Genomic DNA, 18,113 nt, shown 5'->3' with positions numbered 1-18,113 from the left:
GAGCTGTTTCAGTCTCCCTCTGATCCCTCAGGGTTATTTTGGCAAGTGTACCTGAGGGTTTATATTGTTTAAGCCACCTGGGATTATACATGCTCACTTACATTGGGAAAGGTAACATCTGAACTAGCTGCTTTCAAGAATCGGATTCCATTCAGGAGCTCATGTGGATGCTTAGTATGTGTCTGCCATTTGACATAGCCTAGGATATTCAGTCAAATTCTCCCCGCCTCTTTGTACATTTGCCTTTTCCTCATTTCTCATTTCTCAAGCTCTCCTCTCTTTCTCTTGCAGTCCCTCAAATCTTTAAAGCTATGTACAGCTGTTTCCATTTTTCTTACCATCTTTCCTTCTCACCAGGATATTGAGTTCGCAGTTTGGACAACTGTTGTGGCACTGATCTGGCTTCACAGCATCAGCACTGACTGCAGGGATGAATGAGAGGTACTTGAATGGAAAGCACTGTCATGGGTCAAGGCAAAGGCAGGAGAATGTTCTCTTACTCTCTCTGGATTAGTGCATGCGCGTCTCTCTGTAATAACAGTCACCCCATTGTATGTGTCCTTGATTCCTCCACTTCCACCCTTGCATTTTCTTCTCCCTTCTCATTCCTTACCTCCTAGACTCTCTTCCATTGACAAACTTGCTTGAGATACAGTTGTCACTGTTTAACATTCGTACTTCTAATTGATTTTTTTGTTTTTATTTTTTATGTTCCACTCTGGAAGGGTGTATCATGGCTGGAAACTCCCTCCTGAAGGCATCTGTGGAGACCAACGTTTTTGGGCTGTGATGGGATAGACTGGATGTCTCCAATTACCATTAGCTGCCCTGAGCTTCTGTTGATAACGTTCTACTTTCTGCAGTACCCCTTTGCCAAATATAGGTAAAAATTAACTAAACCTTAACTGAGTTTCTCAGAATATGTAGATGAAATAATAGATTTTAGGAGACCAACATTGTGAGTGGCTAATGGGGCTGGCTGCCAAGCCCCACTGTCTGATAATAGCACTTTGATAGACTCTTTGATATAGATGGCCTTTCTGAAGCTGCATAATGGGCTGATTCTGAGTCGGTGGATCAACATTTCCGTGGAAGATTCCACGCCTTTTGAAGCCAAAGAAGTTTCTGTGCACCTGTTGCTCAAAGCAGGGGTGAAATGTTCCCAGAAACTGGCAATTGGAAACCGCATGCAGCATTAGATGTAATAATTCTGTGCCTGAGGGTTGGAGATACTGGGCCGAGAATGTAACTTCAGGCCCAGAGTTTCCTCCTGCACTTAGCAGCCATTTCTGAATTGGATCTCATATTGCAAAGTCAGACCTCAAATTGGAATATTTTTAACAATTTATCACATTTGTACCAGGCATCCTCAGCTAACAGTACTTTTCATAATAAAGTCCTAAGCTGTCAAGTTTGTCGTATGTTGTTTAAGCTAGAAGGGAACTCCTTCGTATTAAAAAAATCCATTTGTGAAACATTTTACTGTAAATGTTGTTTGTAGCTTTGCTTTGTATCTGCAAGTCGTTCATTTTGTCGCGTTTGCTTTTATTAATCTCGGTATTGAAATTGTCATAGTTCGAGTCAGTGTGCAAAGGCTTGGAAGTTGTACTTCGTTTTGTGTGTGCTGTTTATTTGTATTTCTTTATTTTCGTTATTATAATTACCTTCTGATGTTGAGTGGTCATGTGAAGGCTTTTAAGTTTTGATTTGTTTTTCGTATGTTAAACTACACATTCGACGTGAGCTTTTTAAAAACAATTTCAGTAATCTAATTACATTTTTAAATTAAGCCTGCATGTTAAGGCTTGAAGGTTTCTTTGTTTTTATTAAACAATACGGTAGATCATGTTAGCAGTTCTTCCTAACCCCAGCTCTTGTGGATGATTTATGGCAGTCTCTGTTAATCTCAGCGGGGGTTTGCCATTGTAAAGGGGTTATATTGGTCCATGGGTAGCTTTCGATCACAGTTGGCGGCATTGGCCATTTAGACCTCAGCAGGTGTTAAAGGTAGAAATTCCCTTTTGCTCACTCTTAAACTACGCTTCCCATAATGCACTAGAATAGCGTACAACGTGTGTGCCTTCCCAGACTGCAATGGATGAGATCAGCTGACAAGCACAGCTTATAAGCCTGCAATACCCGCTCCCAGGTGCTTGGCTTTGTTTCCTGTAAGAGCCACGCCCTGTTTCTGTGCAAAGTAACCTGCTTCTGGACGGCTCCTAATTACGCACCGTTGTGTGTTTTGCTCTACCTAGCAAAGGTATTTGAGTCCTACTACTTACCGATCTACGCGCACAGCATAGCGCTATTTCTAGAGCGTGCTCGGTTTGCTCATTGTTTTAAACATTCCCGTTCTGTATTTGAGTTGTAATTTTTATTTTACTTTTATCCTTGATTTTAATTTGGGGTTCTGCCCTCTTACCTGCATTTTAAATTGTGCCGCACCGCTGTTTAGCGGGTCCAGTCCTCGGGTGGGCAAACTGTGGGAACTTGGGCGCCATGTTGAGTGGGGCATTGGTGGTGACACAGTTCTGACGCCATCTTCTGTGTCCTAGGCGCGCTGCCTATTCGCGGGCAGTATACTTAAGCCAGCCTCCCTATCGCGCAGCGGTTACGCGCAGCGGTGGGCGCCTTCCCTGCGCCGGAGTCGCGCCAGAGTTCTGCCCGTCTGCGCTCGTCCGCGTCGAGACTGGGCCAGGCCGGGCTGGGTTCCGCCTGCCGCTTCATCGTCATTGCACGATGCCTCGGACACCATCGCAGGTGAGATACCCAAGGACTACTCTGCTTAATCTCCGTGATCGGGCACTCTGCAGGCCTTGCCCACTTCACCCTCTGTCCGGCCCCATTAATTGCTCTGGTTGCGCTTTTCAACTGTCATCGCTTACCCCAGTTGCCGCCCACAGGAGATCTTCCTTGGGCTGCTCAGGCAGTACAATTCTACCTTTAACTACATCACAGGCCCCTCTTACTCTTAAGATTTGTCACTTGAATGTGAGGTCGCTAGTTAGACATTACGGGGATGTGCATAATTTGCTTACTGATGTTGCCCCTGATATGTTGTTCATGTCTGAGACCTGGCTACATGAGGATGCTGCGGTGGCGATCAACTTAGCTGTTCCTCCGGAGTATACGATCTTTACTCTTAATCGCAACTCGAGAGGGGGTGGCATTGCGGCCGCTATTAAATCGTGCTTTTCTTGTGTCTGGAAGCCTTTGGACATAGCTGGCTGCGAAAGTGCCCACTTCCGCATCTCGGTCAGCCCTCATTTCACATTTTCTGGGTTACTCATCTATCGACCTCCGGGCCCTGACGCCTCCTTTAGGCTAGCCTTGCCTGAGGTCGCTGGTGCATTGGCCTTGAATGCAGCTAACTTCAGCATTTTTGGAGATTTAAATCTCCATTTTGACTCTCCTCTCTCTCCTGCTGTCAGTAGCACTCTCGCAGATTTGGAAGCTCTTCAGTTACATCAACTCGTCGATCACAGCACTCATGATGGTGGCCATATATTGGACCCCATCTTCACTAACCTTCTATCAGCTAAAGTGCTGCCTCCCAAGCCTATGGCTTGGACTAATCATCATCTTGTAGAGCTCCACCTTGCAGTTAAGGACTCTCCCCATAAAACAACTGTGCCTGTGTTACTGAGACGCCCATGGAGTAAGCTGAACTTGGCTGAGTTTCATCGGGTCCTTGGTCAACAAGCTCTGGGTTCTTTCTCCGACGTAGAATCAGGCTATGATCTTTTCTGCAACTGGCTGACCGATGTTTTGGACCGTTTGATTCCAACTGCTGAGATTGAATGTCGCCGTGGTGAGCCTAGTCCTTGGTACGACGATGCACTTCGGCTCTTAAAGAAATCTTGCAAACAAGCCGAAAGAGCTTGGCGCAAATCCTATTCACTCGATAAGAAATCGGAGTATCGTGCTAAGACTAGGCTCTATCATAGAGAGATCTGTAAAACCCGGGCCGCCTATTTTTCTTGCGAATTCAACCTCAGCACTAATCCCACTAAATTAATCTTTCGGGTCCTTAAAGATCTCACAACCAGCAGAGCCTCACTTGATGAGATTCGCTCTGCATCGCACTGTGAAAATCTTGCCGCTTTTTTTGTGGAAAAGGTGGCGACTATATATCGCTCTTTTCCCAATTCACCTGCCCCTTTGGATAAGGGAGAATCTCCCCCGATGACTACGTTGGCTCTTTGCCTGAGCTTTCTCGGGAGGAGTTTACAAAAATTGCGGCGAAGGTTAAATCAGGCTCACCCAGAGACCCTCTTCGTCCTGCTCAGTTCAGAGAATCTGCGTCTCTCTGTTTCCCTGTACTGTGCGATCTTGTTAACTTATCTTTAACAACTGGCTCTGTCCCTGCAAGCTGGAAGGAGGCTCAGGTGATGCCTATCTTGAAAAAACCCACCTTGGATCCATCTAAATTGGAAAACTATCGCCCCATATCGCTTCTTCCGTGGGCGGCCAAATTGACTGAGGCTCACGTCAATACCATTCTATCTGACCACCTCCACCGTGCTGATATTCTAGACCCTACTCAGAATGGCTTTCGACCGGGCCACAGCACGGAGACGGCGCTGCTTTTCATGGTCGACCATCTACGAACTTTGGTCGACTTGGGTCACACGGCGGCACTGGTGCTCCTCGACCTCAGTGCCGCGTTTGACACCGTCTCCCATGCCATCTTATTACAACGTCTGGGTGAGGCGGGTGTTGGTAACACGGCACTGGAATGGTTTCGGTCATTTCTTTCTGATCGCACGTTTAGGGTTGTTACACCCCCTTTTCAATCTGATCCTTATCCTATCGCACAGGGCGTCCCGCAGGGGTCGGCTCTTAGCCCCACACTTTTCAACCTTTATGTCCAGCCGCTGGCTGTTGTAGCCAAAAGGTGGAACCTGACTTTGGTGTCCTACGCTGATGACACTCAGCTGGCAGTTGCACTAAGGGGGGCCTCCGACCTGGACGCTGCTAAGTTCCGGGAGGGAATTAGCTCAGTAGCGCGTTGGATGACCGATAATTGCCTACAATTGAACGCTAAGAAAACCGAGGTGCTCATTGTAGGCAAGCAGAGCCACCTTTGGGGTGATCGCTGGTGGCCATCTGAGCTTGGTCCTACTCCCCTCCCCGTTACGGAGGTTAAAAACCTTGGGATTTGGTTAGATTCCAAGCTTAGTTTTGACTCCCACACAAAGAAAACTGCTGCCACGTGCTTTGGGATACTTCGAAAGCTTAGACCTACTTTTAAATATTTTGATGCTCCCACCAGACAGCTTATTGTGCAAGCTATGATCTTGTCGCGCTTGGACTATGCTAGCTCTCTTTTGCTAGGAGCCAATTTGGCCGAACTTGCCAGACTCCAACGCGTACAAAATGCTGCCGCCAGAGCTCTGGTTGGCCTACCGAGATTTTGCTCAGCCAAAAAAACTATTGGAAAACTTCATTGGCTCCCTATCTCGCAGAGGATCAAATTTAAGTGTCTTTGCTTGCTATTTAAAATCCTCAAGAACCCCTCTCCTCATATCTTGGTGCATCTTGTTCAGCCGTATATTCCCTCGCGCACTCTAAGATCTTCTGGACTTCACCTTGTTGTAGTCCCACGTTTCAAGAGGGTTAGGGCCGGTGGTCGCTCCTTTAGAGTACTAGCGGCCAGGCTTTGGAATTCTCTCCCCGTCCATCTTCGTGCCATCGACGATCTTCTGGTTTTTAGGAAAGGTATTAAAACCTTCCTTTTTTCCCAGAATTCCTAGTGGATTGCTGTTGGTCATGTTTGGTCTGATACCTTGTCTGCTGCAGCGCCGGGACGCCCCTTTGCTGAGGCATCTGTGCGCTATATAAATATGACTAACATAACATAACATACCTGCTTCTGGACTGTTCTTAATTACACACCATTGTGTGTTGGCGTCTCACTCTTGGAATATCCCATGATACCGTATGACTTGGTGAGGCTCCCTGGGGTAGTGGCGCGAGGACGTGCTGGTTCGTGACTCTCCCCGCCCCACTGTTGTTGGACACTCGCGAGATTGCGCTACATATTACCGTGGTAATACCTGCTTACAGCAGCGCGAGGAAGTGCTGTTTGAGGACCCGTCACTCCCGGCTCCCCTTAGTTAAACTGGGACACCTCTTCTTTTGCTGCCGAGTGCAGCTGTGCTAGGAAGCGCTAACGACATTGAGGTACGCTGTACCTTTAAGACGCGCGAAGGACGCGTTGGAAGACTTCCTTTTTTTTGTTTGTTTATTTTATTGATCCAGTACATGCCTCTCGGCGTCGCCGTCAAGAGCGGCTATGCGCGAGCATCCAGAACTGTGGTTGTGGAGGTAATCGGATATTACCCTCCATCTTCATTGTTTACCTCATTGGGAGTATTCTGCTGAACTAAGAAAACGCTCTCGTTTCCTTTGACCGTCAGCGCGAAAAAAAGTAAGTGCGTTCGTGCATGATGATGCGTGTGTGACTTTGGGGCTCACTCAGTACTTACACACCTACTTCCATTCCTGTCAAGGATTCTTGAAGCACTGGCTCATTGCAACCCTACTTTCTGCACATAGACCATATCTGATTGCGCTAGACTACATGGAGGCCTGTGTACGTTAAAAAAGAGAGACTCTGTTCTACAAGCCTTCTGGAGAATTATGCTTACAAGCCTCTTCTGCTGGTCTCAGTGTAAGTGTGTGGGGGTACACAAGGCATACTTCTAGTAAGGAGTTAGTGTCTGGTATAGACAAAGTGTGGAAATTAACCTGTCCCTCTTCTCCTTCTCTCATTGCTGCAGGTTCCTTTCATGCACTGACACTCCCTGTCTCCCTGAAAGATCCAGACTGACGCTCCCTGGTGATGCTTCTCTGTCTCTCCGCTCCCTAGAGATACTGCCCCCTTCTTTGTGTTTAGATAACCGAGGAGTGAGTTATCTCGGAGGAGAGGAAAGACGCATACTTCGCTCCTATGGATTTTGGCACCTTCTGTACCTGAAACCCGAGGCCTCAACAGCAGGCAAACATCAATAAAACAACTACCAATGGTTTTTAGCTCGAGCATTGGAGACCTCTTATATATACATTAGTATATACTTATATGTGTATTTACTTTGTGGGCTCTGAAGATCAGCCATAGGACTTGTCTGCTTCCGCTTAGGGACTTTTGTTTCTGTTCAACTGCCTCTATTAAACTGTTTTGATAGAAAACGACCTGTAGAGGTCAGTAAAAAAACAGAATTGCTTTCTGCTGAGGGACTTTCTTTTTAAAAAAAAATTCTGGCAACTGCCTCTAGTTAACTTTCTTGATAGAAAACGACCAGCAGAGGTCAGTAAAATACCAGAATCACTTTAGCATTCCCTAGATTCCAGTCCATAGAAATTGTCTTCCACGAGCACCCGTAGACAATAATATTTTTTTCAAAATTTGTATTTTCAGTGATATGACCACCGAAGGCCCTGATTTTAAATTAAAAACAGAGCTTTGGACTATACCCTTTCCTGCTGAAAGGCAATATTTCTCTCCATGTGTTCCCATACCTGGTGTGTCACACAGTTTGGTGCTTATTACCCCTCCATGTTAAAGAACAGTAGATGTTTCAGCACTCAGGCTAATGTGCTGCATAGCTAAATACATATAAGATCCCAAAGGCAAGACCGATTGCATTGCAAATGCTTGTTGTCTGTGTGCAGTCGCAGACGAGATAGTGAGGGATTTTGCACACAGCGTCTCATTTCCACAATGGACTCTAATATTGTTACTAAACAGCAATGTCATGATTTCGCTCTTTGTAACAGCCCTTGCTGATGCAATATTATCTACTGCTTTGACTATGCTACTATACCTTGAGCAGTTCCCCTTTCACTTTACAGTATTAAAAGTATATTTCAGCCACAAGGTTTCCCAAACTACCATGACATGAAACAGTTTTTAGGTCGAGCCTGTAGCAGCGCGCATGCGCTGCTCTGGCGAGACTTTATGTAAACAGTAAAAGGGCTTTGGAAAGATCACCACACGCTCGTGCGTGAGGTTTGTTTTCCTTCAGAGGCTATTCGCCTTTGCGTGCGTCTTTCTGAGAAAGACAGCACGCAATTGGGCAAAGGCGGGTGCATGTCCCGCCTTTGCTCTGCCCACGGTCTATTGCTTGTGGTTACCCGCGCAGGCCACATCTGTTTTGAATTATCGTGCACAGATGTGTGCGCGATAATGCAAAACCAATGTCTCGCTGTATCATGCGCGCACCACCCTTTCGGAGACAGCGGTTCACACCCTAAAAGGCCATTTACAATGCTGGTAGAGTGTTTCAGGTCTGACCACCAGCTCGGTAGTTTAAGCCCCCCCACCTCTCCCTTTAAAGGGGCCGTCACTAGGATGTGCTTGTTCACGGACAGCAGACGAGAGCAGATTTACTCCCCCTCAGGGACACAATTACAAGGGAGATATTGCAGGCGAGACGCCCTCTCAGCCGCCGCTGCCCCTCATACTCTCATTAAATATTGCAAATGTACCAAAAGTGAAGGCCTGCAGCCCAGCTTAGAGACCTCGTCAATTATAGCCCGAGGGGCGGGGGCTATGAGTGGGGGTGTGGGTTATACATCAACACAATCTCTACCTGTCTAGCACAGACGCGGCATGGCTGCCTTGCGGCTCCGTCTACACCCCGCTTCCTTATTTTAAAAAGACTTCACCAAACCTACTTTCATCAGGAACCTCGCTATGATACTCCCACTCGCTCCCACACCCGCCTGTCAAAAGAAACTGGGACAAAACAGAGCGAGTTTAAACAAGAAGCTCTTCACGTCCTGCTAAGAACAGACTGTTTGTAACAGGAAGTACGCGGGGCGCGCACACGCACCCTCTCTTGCAGCTATCAGGCTTCTTGACCCCAGGCCCCACTCTGAGTCGCCTTCTTCTTTTTTATTTAATCACAGGTGTTTCTTTTTTTCCACGCTTATCTCATGAAATGCGAACGCCCCCTCACGTTCCCTCTTGCATTGCCACGTTCGGAGCTGGCTTTTCCTTGCACGATCCCTCAATCCACAAATGGAGTCCTATTAATGTGAAAATAGATACTCCCCTCCCGCACCGCAAAAAAACAAAATCCTTGACCTGAGAAGGTCATTGGCTGACACGCACAGATTCAGAGCGAATGTTCTTTCCAACTCAATTTATTTGGCAGAAACGTCTCGTTACTTCCACAGTGCACCGGCAGGAGCTCCGTGGCGACTGCTCTGCAAAATGTGCGCCTGTGCATGTGGGGCGCAGGGCTGACTATTTCCTACATTACGGGTGTCCAGCGTGAAGCCAGGAGGGCTGCATGCATGCAAGTTCCAAGCTAACCAGTGACGAGTAAAGGAGTGACATCATATTCAGTGTGCGTAGGTTGATCTTCTTCAAATGTATTTCAAAACCTGGTTTGTGTCAAAGTGGGCTTCCCTGCCTTGTATGTTTGAGGGTGCCCTATAATATGCTGGCCCATAGTTTCATGCGGGCATGTTGATGTTGTTTTTTCCCTTCTACAGTCGTGCAGTTTCTTTTTGTCATTGCATCTAGATATATGATACAACAAGTAACATCATACATACAAGTCAGGACTATTGGCTTTGTCAATGGTTGCTAGTTGCATAAGATAAATAAGTAGCAACCATGGCTTGAATATATTATTGAAAAAGCTTCCACTTACAGCCCTATTGACACCACAACAATGTTGCTGCTCCAGAGTTTCAAAAAGAGAAGGGAAATCCTGAAATGACTGTCTTAAAAGGATTTCCCTACCCCTACAACGCTCACATGGCATGATGCCATGCCGTCAATTTTCCACTATTGAGAAGTGAGCAGTGTGAGCACGCACACATCAATGTGCTTGCTGTCACCGCTGTCTGGAAACAAACGACCACCTGTGACCGGGCACAAAACAGCCCAATAGAGACCCTTTTCGAGGCCTCCTTTAAACAAGCATTGGCATAGTCAATAGGTCTCGCCTTTGGGTCCTTATAAGTGTTTAGCCATGCAACACTTGATGTTGTTGCACCAAGGATATTGTGCTGGATAACTAAACACTTATAAGGTCCCAAAGGCGAGACCTATTGGCTATGCCAATGCTTGTTCATTTTACTGTTCAATGTTTAGCATTTTCATAACCCTGCTCAAATTAATCAGCGAGATGTTCTTGTACTGTACTTGAGCTCCATCTACTGGCCATTGTCTGCAATGTATTGGCAAAATATTTAACTTTTAGACTGCCGCGTTACAAATGTCTGTGGATAAATACATTTGCGAACAGCGTCCCCTACAAATTTTAAGCCACAATGACATTACTGAAGATAGGTCCTGCGCGTCGTGTTCAATTTCCTTTGTTTTACCTTTATACCAATAGTGATGTTTGGATAACCTACGTTTATAGTTTGTTGCACAGATACATCATGATTATTTTCAAATTAAAGAAAAGCAGTTTAGGGGGGAGTCATGGAAGGTTTCTTGCACTCTCGTATAAATAATTAAGAGGTCATATCTTGTTTTTCATGATAAGCGAAGATGTGCAAAGGTTATTGGAGAATAGTCTCTTATGCTGAAACTTGCTGTAAAACGGATACTTCCATTCTTCGAGATTGACTAATTAACGAGGATGTATTGCTTCCTGGTAATTTCAGAGGAATCTCATATTATTTGCAAATTCCAGTCACATCAATTTTTAAAAAAAATTATTTTTATTAAACAAACTCCATTGACAATGCAATTCTTGTATAAAGCATGCACATTTGACTCATTATGACATACACACATTGTGATTTTGAAGAACATGGAATCAAGTAGGGTAAGAGACATTATGTACAGAGGGATATTGTAGAAATCAAGCGTGGTTCACCGGGAAATGTAATTCACAGGTAGACGTTGTTTAATTAAAAGGAGATCTTTATTCAGTTACATACAGAAGATGACCTCAGCCACAGCTCACACCGCCGGTGCCCGCCGTCTCCATGCAGAGAGCTTGACATCGAACCTTCGGTGCGGCAACATTCCAAAGGATCGCGCTAAGGGTGAGACCGATCTATTCCGAGGAGGGGAGGGGTACAGCCAGAGGACATCGGTCCCCCTAAACAAAAGATACCACACATCCCCCTCCTATACAATTACAGAAGAGAATAAGCGATAACATTGAACAAGAAAACTCTGGATTACTTATCAACATACTGTTCCAAATATTTGGAACGACAGACAACTCTACCGCTCAACCTGCAGTGAGTGTTGATCTTCCCAGCAGCTGTTGACTCATAACGACCTGGCAGAATCTGGCTTGCCTGACTCCACGCCTTTGGGCGTGTCCCCATGATCAGTGGGAACAGCGCATCTTACCACTCTGCCCAGGCTCCAGATTCACCCATCCTGAGTTTTGACAGCATTCCTAAAAAGTTTGACAACTCTTGTGGGTTCTGTGAACTCTGACTAGCTCGCTCTCCTTGTCGGAGCTCTGATCTTAACAAGGTCACCTACCTTGTATTGAATCTCTTTCACTGCATGAGTTTTGTCAAACCTCCTTTTCCTATCTGCAATGGCCTTCCGCTCTCTGTCCCTCCATGGTGTCTCTTGGATAGGAGTGGTCCACCCCTTGTACCATTTCATCCAACCTGGTACCAACCTAGAGTTGGGTTTTCTAGCTCTCAAAAGCTCAAATGGTGTCATGCCTGTGGTTTGATGGGGGAGTTAACCGGTAAGCCTCTAGACGTTTGACCACCTCGTCTTTCCAGCTCAAACCACTGGCCTTGGCTAACTGGATACTATCTTTGATGGTCTGTTGAATCTTTCAACCATGCCATTGTTCTCCGGATGGTACAAAGCACCCAACTTGTGCTTGATCCCATTGCACTCTAGGAATTCCCTCATTTCTCTATAGCAGAGCTGCACCCCATTATCCGTCAGAATACTGCTGGGTAAGCCCTTGCAGAGGAACACCTTCAGTAGTAGCTCAATGACTGACTTAGTTGTAATTTGTGACACAAACCTTAGCTCAGGCCACTTGGAGTATAAATCTATAAGTACTAGTATGTACAGAGTGCAGTTCTCTCCTAATAATGGTCACACTATGTCTAAAGCTACATCAGCCCACGGACATTCCGCCAGTGCCCTGCAGTGCATGGGGGGTGCGTGTTGTTTGAGTACCTTGTCGCTGGCAGAGCATGGTACAAACTCTCTTATCTTTCTCTCTATTTCTAAATCCATATTTGGCCACTAATAGTCCAGCGTAACCTCTGCTTAGTTTTGGTAATGCCCAGGTGGCCCTCATGAGCCAAGTTAACCTCTCTCAAGTTCCCTGGCGGAACCAACTTTGTACCACGGAAGAGACAATTGTCCATGACAGACAGCTCATCTCTGACCATCCAGTATGGTCCGAGAGACTCTTCCCTCTTGTCTAGATCAGACCAACCCCTTCTCACATACTCCTTGAAGAAGAACATCACCATGCAACTCCACCTTCCAACATTCCTCATCCACCACCCCTTGAGTGATGGCACACACATTCTCACTCCTCATCTCATAGTTCTTCTCACCTAGCCTGTTTCCATCCTTGACCCCTTCTGGAGTTTCCTCCACAAGCCGCGAGAGACAGTCAGTGGCTAAATTCCTCATGCCTGGTATGTATTCGATCCCAAAGGTGTATTCTTGCATGCTCACTACTCACTTCCTGATTCTGCTCGAGATGGAGTCCAACCCTTTCTTGGTAAAGACTTCGATAAGGGGCTTATGATCAGTCCGTACGTTGAACCTCGTCCCCCACACAAAATCTCAAAATTTGTTAGTGGCCCAATGTACCGCAAGAGTCTCTTTCTCGATAACCGAGTAGTTGTACTCTGCCAGACATAGGGAACGAGATGCGAACGCTATAATCTCTTCTCCAATTTCCCCTTCTTGTGTCAGGACCGCACCCAACCCTTTAGCGCTTGCGTAAGTGGTTAGGATAGTCCTCCTACCAGAAACAAAAGCTCTGAGATTGGGTGCCTTGGCCAGTGCTTTCTTAGTGTCATTGAATTCTCTTTGGCATGCCTCACTCCAATCAAACATTACCCCTTTCCTGAGGAGATTGTGAATCTGGTAGGTACGTCTGGCAAAGTTCTGGACAAACTTGCTGTAAAAATCAATCACACCCATTAAGGATTTGATCTCCTCTTTGCTTCTAGGAGGGGTTAGGTTGAGGATGGTGTTTTGCAACTCTGTCTTGGGAAGTATCCCTTCCTCAGTTACCTTATGTCCCAGAAATTCTATCTCTGAGCACCCAATCCTAGATTTCTCCCTCTTCACGGTTAGGCCTTGCTCTTAGAATCTCCCTAGGACTTGTCTGAGCCTATGTTCATGCTGTGTGTTGTCTTCTCCAAAGATCACATCATCCTGGTAGCATAAGCTTCCCGAATTCCTTTTGGAAGGTTGTTCATGATCCTTTGAAAAACAGCTGCGGCCGAGACAAGTCCAAAAGGCATACACTTGAATCTGTAGGCCCCCATAGGTTTAACAAATGCCGTGAGGTCTTGTGACTCTGGGTGCAGCCTGACCTGATAATAGGCTGATGTAAGGTCCAGAGTAGAATAGACCGGAGCGCCAGCTAGTCTACTCATTATTTGGGAGACGTTGGGGAGAGGGAACTTGTCTACAATCACTTCCCTGTTAAGCGCCCTAAGGTCTATACATGAGCACACTGCTCCATCTCCTTTTCTCGCTGCTATGGTGGCCTCCACCGGTTCAATCACTCCCAAACAACACAGTTTCTCCAATTCCTCTCTCACAGGTTCTTGCATGGAAATCATCAGATTTCTGACCTTGGCTGACACTGGTTTTGCATTCTCTTTTAGTCTGATTCTGTGCGCATAGTTTTTAAGACAGCCCAACTTTTCTAAGAACACCTCCTTGAACTCATCTTCTATTCTGACACATGTTCTGTCCACCTCTTGTATCAAAATTTGCGGGTTCTTATTTGGATTAAGATAGATACCCAGATTCTTATGCGCTTGCCACCCCAGTATGTTTCGTTTATTTGACACATAGACCTTGGTTACTGCAACTCTACCCTTATAGACAACTGTGCCCCAAAAGAAGCCTCTCATGCATATTGGTTGACCACCATAGCCCCCCGGCCTGACATCCATTCTTTGGAGTTTCATCATGCCTCTAGACACGTTCTCAAATGCCTCTGCGGAAATGATGGTCAGTTTGGAGCAAGAGTCAAACATGGCTTCAATCTCTGTCTCTTCAATAGCTAAGTAGTCTTTCGGGTTACTCACAGCCCCACTCTTAACAAGCAACACAATTTCATCACAGACTCGCGTTGTCATTTCTACTGCTTCTTCTGTAGTTTGTATTGCTCTTGCAGCAGGTTCTAAAATGTCCTCTCCTCCCACACTTGTTGCAGGTTGCCGTGCCTACTGTTAGCCCAATGACCTACTTTACCACACAATTTCCTTTAGAATTCCAAACCCCTTTGTTTTCCTTCTGATCACTTTTTGCACTTTTAACCACTAGAACACTTTCACTCTCACTCGTTACTTCATTAACTTTAGTCTTTCCTTCACAATCTTGTTTAATTTCACTGACGCGCTTCATCATGTGCTCAACCTGTTTAGCAATAATTAATACATCCCCCAGAGGTGGGTCATCTTTCAGCCAGAGCTATTTGTGTATTCTTTCTATCTTACACGTTAATAGAAACTGATCTCTTATTCTTTCTTCACAAGCCCCCCCGAACTTGCAACTCGCGGCCAGTTTTCCTAACTCAGACACAAATTCTTCCACTGTGTCTCCCTCTTTCTGTCCTCTTTTCCCAAAGTGGTAGCGTTCCATGATGGTGCTTATCTTAGGCAAGAAATGTATGTTTAGTTTTTTAAAGCTTATTTCATATTCGTTGAAACCTCTGGCGTCATTGGCATTCAAGTCAGATAGATGTTCTAGAATCTCTTGACGTTCAGCTCCTAAGTAGTGTAACAACAATGCTACTTTCCTTTCCAAACCTAGATTAGGACCACATACCACAGCATAGTTTTGAAACACTTTTTTCCACTTGTTCCATTTCAGAGGAGGCTCCCCTGGTGTGCCCAAAAAGAATGGTGGAGGAGTAACATTCTGCATGTTTTGCATAAGAGAAAGACTTTTCTTCCTAAGACACTATTTAGAAACTTTTATTCACCTGTGTCCCCACGTTCTCTCCCCCACCCCCAGCCACAAGTGCCCACACCATACAGAAAGCAGAAAAAGTCACAACCTTTTATCATTAACTGACAAGAAGATTGTAGCAAAGAAACAACGGGAGATCCAGATTACTTCCACTAGATGGCGTAGTTTGCTCATTTACTGCCATGAGAAAATGATGGCATGCTCTTAAATATGTTATAAGATAGCGAGAGTCCTATTCGCCTTGGCTGAAATGGTTTGAAAGAGCTTGAGCACAGTATCAGGAGAAGGTAGCCTGAGCGGAGGCAGCGAACGCAGGATAGGGGAGAAGAAAGGAAAACCGTGAACGTGCTTGCTCCTTGTGAGGCGAGTGTGGCACTCAAAGCTCCAACTCAAAGTGCACATGCTGTGCCCGTCAGCATGACTTCCCAAACCTTCCCTGGTGCATGTGAGATTCTTCTGAGGGCCAGACGGATGTAAAGCTGTGTCGGTCAGCGCGACCAACACTCCGTCGATGCAAGATGTGGTGTGAGGAACGCCTCACCAAATGACGACAAAGGAATGCTGAGCCAGTCCGCGTGGCCGGCCACTGTTTACTCCCCGCAACTGCATCATAACCAGGGCACAAGTCCTAACAAGCATTTGCAATGCAATGGTCTCGGCAATATTATAGGTAGAGCAATTGGTATTGCTCATTATATTATTTTTTTATCATTTTTGTATCCCTAAATAAATGGCATTGTCATTTCTATTGGCATTAGCTTTTTTTTTTGCATATGTGATACCTATTGCATTAGCAGAGAGAGAGTGAGGTATTGAAATAGAGTGAGGTAGTGAGAGAGAGTGAGGTAGATAGAGAGTGAGGTAGTGAGATAGAGAGTGAGGTAGATAGAGAGTGAGGTAGTGAGATAGAGAGAGTGAGGTAGTGAGGTAGTGAAAGAGTGAGGTAGTGAAAGAGTGAGGTAGTGAGGGAGAGGGATGTTGTGAGGTAGTGATATATAAGCATAGAGTGATGTAGTGAGATAGAGAGAGAGGTAATGAAAGAGAGAGTGAAAGTGAGTTAGTGAGATAGAAAGAGTGAGGTAGTGAGTGAGAGAGAGTGAAGTTGTGCGGTTGTGAGCTAGAGAGTGAGGTAGTGATGTTTTGAGAGAGAAGTTGTGAGATAGTGAGGTAGTGAGATAGAGTGGAGTAGTGAGGTAGAGAGAGTTATGTAGTGAGAAAGAGTGAGGTAGTGAAACAGTGATGTAGTGAGGGAGAGGGATGTTGTGAGGTAGTGAGATGTAAGCAGAGTGGTGTTGTAATGTAGTGAGATAGAGAGAGGTAGTGAAAGAGACAGTGAAAGTGAGTTAGTGAGATAGAAAGAGTGAGGTAGAGAGATAGAAAGTGAGTGATGTAGTGAGTTAGAGAGAGAGTGAAGTTGTGATATAGAGAGTGAGGTAGTGAGAGAGTGAGGTAGTGATCTTTTTAGAGAGAGAAGTAGTGAGATAGTGAGGTAGTGATATAGATAGAGGGGAGTAGTGATGTATAGAGTTATGTAGTGAGAGAGAGTGAAGTAGATAGACAGTGAGGTAGTGAAAGAGTGAGTTAGTGAGTGACAATGCCCTTTTCAACTGACAGAAACACAGTGACCATTTATTTATCTGGGATGCTTGGTCTGAAACTGCGGAATCTTTTGAACTCCTAACTGAGGATCTGACCAAAATACCTCATCCTTAGATCTGCAAAGACAGCGGAGTCAGCTGCAAATGGAATTTTTCTTTTTATTCATATGCCATTTCTTTTTTCTTCTGCAGCCCTCTCTTGTTATTTTTTTTTAACTTTTTCTTCTAATCATTTAACAGTTTCCAAAATGTGTGTATGTTGTACATTATGGATGTACAAAAGCCAGTTGGCTAATGCAAATACAAACTAAACTAGGGCTGTGGTCGCCCTCGCCCGCTGCTGGCTTGACACGTGGACATCTGTGCACCATATTGTTTTGACCTCTGGCCTTTTGTATATCTCGGCGCATCAGTTATTGTAAGAAACCAGCAGGTGTCGTGGCCCTGGTGCCCAGGGGCGAGAGAGGGCTTTTGCACCTCAACGAGGGAGGTCTTTTACTATCAAACAAGATGCATAGGCACATTTTTCTTTCTTTCTTGGAATAGAGACCAAGTCATGGTTGCCACGCCTTTGGTTCATTCGTGTTTTGCCATGCGCAGCCTCCATCTTTAGAGTTAGGACATGGGTTTGCAGGGCTGCAGTGAATTGGATTTCCTGTCTGCAATACAAAATACAACCCTTGAAAAGAAGCTCACACCGCAACTTAGTGCTGTGACTCCCTAAGGAATCAATATCTTAAACTGGGCCAGGGAGCTCGCGAAAATGTGAAATTGGTGGCACGCGCTCCTTTCAGACTGGGTGCTGCTGTTAATCTTTCTGCTTATTTCCCCCCCCCCCCGTGTGAATCTTTAAAAATAGATAAACGTTGCTCAGTCCTGGGCAGACACCTAAAAGGTGAACTGTTAGAGAAGAGAGAACGAAACGCACGGGTTGAAGCTTCGCACAGAGAAGATGTGTTGTTAATAAAAGCTTCCTTCCTGTGCCCTGACTCCCCAAGACCCACGTGTTTTTATAAGCATTTTTTGTCTCCCACGAGAGGTGCCTTTTGGAACGCTTGCCGCCCCCTCTGCTTCCTCCGTACCTTCCTTCCTGGCCTTCAAATGAGCTTAACGTTTTTGCATCTTGCACCAACCTAAGGCGTTGTGTTTTTTGTTCACATGTGTTGAAGTAACAGCTGGCATGTCGCAAGCCCAGGCCTCTTTGTCTGCCTCGGTGCGGAGTGCGGGTCCTCGACGCACAACAGCAAGAAGATCCTCGCGGCCAGACGATAGCAAACAAATGGCGGATAGAAGCTTCTAAACTTTTTCGGATTCGGGGGCGTGTTCCTGCTGTTCTAAAAAGGGCGTGGCTAAAAAGTGGAAAGAACAGCACGGAA

At 45.7% G+C, this 18,113-nt stretch overlaps 1 long non-coding RNA gene across 1 annotated transcript in view; it reads left to right on the top strand.

Annotated features, from left to right (window-relative positions):
- The first annotated feature begins 356 nt into the window (after window positions 1–356).
- Window positions 357–18,113, top strand: part of LOC146785795 (uncharacterized) — a 64,894-nt gene continuing 47,137 nt past the window's right edge. The window contains exons 1-2 of the long non-coding RNA XR_014970488.1: window positions 357–441; window positions 726–883. This is a non-coding gene — a long non-coding RNA (uncharacterized LOC146785795). The remainder of the gene's footprint in view (window positions 442–725; window positions 884–18,113) is intronic.

Source organism: Triturus cristatus, chromosome 11, assembly GCF_964204655.1.
Source record: "Triturus cristatus chromosome 11, aTriCri1.1, whole genome shotgun sequence".
Lineage (NCBI taxonomy): Eukaryota > Metazoa > Chordata > Amphibia > Caudata > Salamandridae > Triturus > Triturus cristatus.
Note: the sequence above shows the minus strand (reverse complement) of the source record. Positions and strands in the feature narration are given on the sequence as shown.